We start from the raw sequence: 3,036 nt of genomic DNA, 5'->3' as shown, positions 1-3,036 counted from the left end.
ATGCAACTTATTATGTGACTTGTTAAGCACATTTTTGTAAGCAATCATAAATCAACTTTCCAAATCTTTCTATCCAGTCAATGACGCAGCAGCTCGCATCACTACCATGGCAATTTTATTGACAACGCCCAGTCAAATATTCAAAATCATTCAAAGCAATTTCTGTATGAAAAACACCCAGAACATGTATTTAGGGTTTGTTTAGATTGGTTTATGACGTAGCTTGTAAAATGCTTCCATTCCCCTTTAAGCCACACTCCTCGCTTGCTGCTGCTAATTGCTTTTTTCTCACCTTCACTTGTGCTACTTTTCAATGTAGGCAGCTTTAACTTGCATTCCTATTGCCATATTATTATTGATTTCGTTATTAATATTGATCATTCACGTCTATGGCATTTGCATATTGCAATTTATTAATATTGCTGTTTAACATTTGCATATTATATTGCTATTGCTTATCATTATAGCACAGCGTTTCTAAACCCAGAGGCGCAATATCGCTAGATTTCCTGGAACGTTTGCGACGCAGACCAGGCTGGGGATTGCGGTTTGAGAAGTCCAAAAATCTTTCTTAGTTGTTAATTTTCTCTAAATCTAAAGGCACAACCCAGATTTGAGCCAATGTCTTAAGAAGTTGAACATGTTATTACTCCAACCTTGTGAAAGTGACAAACTGACAAGTTTTCAATTTTCGTCAAAAACAACTTTATATCGAAGAAGTGCCCTTGATTTGACGGCCTGCACATGCACAGTTAAGCGCGAGATCACCATTACACCCGATTAGGTGTTTCTGCGCATGAGTTTATCTAGCCAACGTTGCCATGACATCGCCTACAAGTATGATCGGGGATTTCTATTGGAGAAGTAGTGTCTGGCCATCTTCATACTGTACTGTATTTTGATTATACATTTAATTAACTATGCACTTCATGCATTGATGAACAATCAAATATATTATTGTCTCTCCATGTTTCTTTCTAGGTACCATATTCAACGCCATCCTCATATCATGTAATCTAACTGACCAGTTTAAGTCATCTTTGAACTGCTGGTCACTCAATTGTGCAATTGTCCACAACCGCAAGTCAGCAGGTGGATCTGAGGGCTAAAGTAACAGATGACAAAGGCATTGTATTCAGGTCCCCAGCTACCTATGAGGGTGACTGCAGTGGACAGATTTATATAACAAGAGCTTCATCTCTAGGTGGCAGCTACACTGGAGTAGAACCTATGGGGCTTTTGTGATCTCCAAAACCAAACACCTTACACACTAAGTTTGTTAAGATGGCTGTATGGCCTTGCCTTGTCAACTTCAGTGTACCTTCCAAGGATAGCCCAGGGATACTGGCTGAAGTAATCAATGAAAGACCGGGGGGAGGGAGAAGAAATACTGTCAAAGAGAGGAAGATCCTTGGAGTTCTATTTGTACCTCATGGTTGGTGTTACTGTATACCCTTTGGTCTACTATGTATTTCAAGTTGGTCTTTACCATCAACATGTGATATGTGCTGATTTTCAATGTTTTAGAGAGTATATTTCCTTCTTTACAGGAATAGGTCCACACCCAGCTGTTTTAGACCTATACACATACGGAAGAGGGCTATCTGAAACTAAAGCTTATCTTCTTGCCAACAGTTTGTGGTCTTTACAGTGTCATTATATGGCTATAATGCCCCGTGTAGCTCAGTTGGTAGAGCATGGCGCTTGCAACGCCAGGGTTGTGGGTTCGATTCCCACGGGGGGCCAGTATGAAAAAATGTGTGCACTCACTATAAGTCGCTCTGGATAAGAGCGTCTGCTAAATTACTAAAATGTAAAATGTAATGATCTTCCTAAAAACGTGACTGCGATCCATCTGGAGTATTCTGAGGAGGTGATTCAAGTTCTTGAAAAAGCAGCTGCAGGTAAGCATTAAATAATCTGATTTTATTTCCATATTAACTTTTTTGTATTACTTTACGTTACAGAAAAAAGTGGTAACAACATGGTAATAAGGTGGAAACTAGTTGTAATTGCTTAGTTTCTCATAGTCATATAATTACCCTATTAATTGATGTGTAATTACTTAAATATTACTTCAAATCACTGTACTACCAGAATGTCTTAAAGTTGATGCTTTATTTGTTGTTGTTTTTTTTTCTTTTAAGATTTGCAGCTCTGGATTAGGTTTGTTATCACTGTCCAAAAGTGGGGATCTTGCACTTTCCATTGCTACTACGGTATGCTGCAATGGGATGGGTCGGTGAATGGTTGCAATGCCAATGCCGTGATTCTTCTTCAATATAAAGGCACAGTCATCCGACTCATACCTCCCCTTATGTTTGTTACCAAAATAGTCTTTGCTAGCAAGTCAGGGGCCTTAAATGTGAAATATGATATGAATGACCCCATGGCAGAGGAGAATCACGCAACACTCATCCCAATTGAGAGAGCCAATGGAAGGTTTCTCTTTGTTGCTGCAGAGGATGACCAAAACTGATATATTTGGCCAGAACTGTATTTGAGAAATAGTTGTTCAAAGTTGGGACATTGTTTTACATATTAGCCTTATCCATCCTTTGTCATATTCCAAAGCATACTATGTTTGGTTTTGATCACTTATGTTTTTTTCCTTAATGTGAAACAAATGTCTAAATGTCTGCATGGGCTGGCTCTGAATACACTGCAATTTGGTAATATATTTTCAATATAAAGGTAGATGTTAATGAGGGTTAACGAATGGTAACTGTTGAGTCCATCTATGGAACTCACTTCCTGATCATTTCAAAAGTCTGCAAGGTCGTAATGAATTTAACAGTGCTGCTAAGACCGATGTTTGATGGACAGGTTGGTGAATAGTGCATGCCCAAAGGGCATGGTTGATCTGGTCGTCAGGCTGTATTAAAAAACATTTGGTCGCACTTTACATAACACAGAATGAAGTGGTAATAGTATGGGAACAAGTTCTAGTTATCAAACATGATTTGCTCGGATACCCCTTCATTTCAGTGTAATTATATTGTTGCAGGGCAGTACACCACATACTTTGTGCCTTTT

The 3,036-nt window shown here is 38.7% G+C and overlaps 1 pseudogene; it reads left to right on the top strand.

The window, feature by feature from the left end:
* The first annotated feature begins 796 nt into the window (after window positions 1–796).
* LOC121572473 lies at window positions 797–2,479 on the top strand (annotated as a pseudogene).
* Window positions 2,480–3,036: the final 557 nt, after the last annotated feature.

Source organism: Coregonus clupeaformis, chromosome 8 (assembly GCF_020615455.1).
Source record: "Coregonus clupeaformis isolate EN_2021a chromosome 8, ASM2061545v1, whole genome shotgun sequence".
Lineage (NCBI taxonomy): Eukaryota > Metazoa > Chordata > Actinopteri > Salmoniformes > Salmonidae > Coregonus > Coregonus clupeaformis.
Note: the sequence above shows the minus strand (reverse complement) of the source record. Positions and strands in the feature narration are given on the sequence as shown.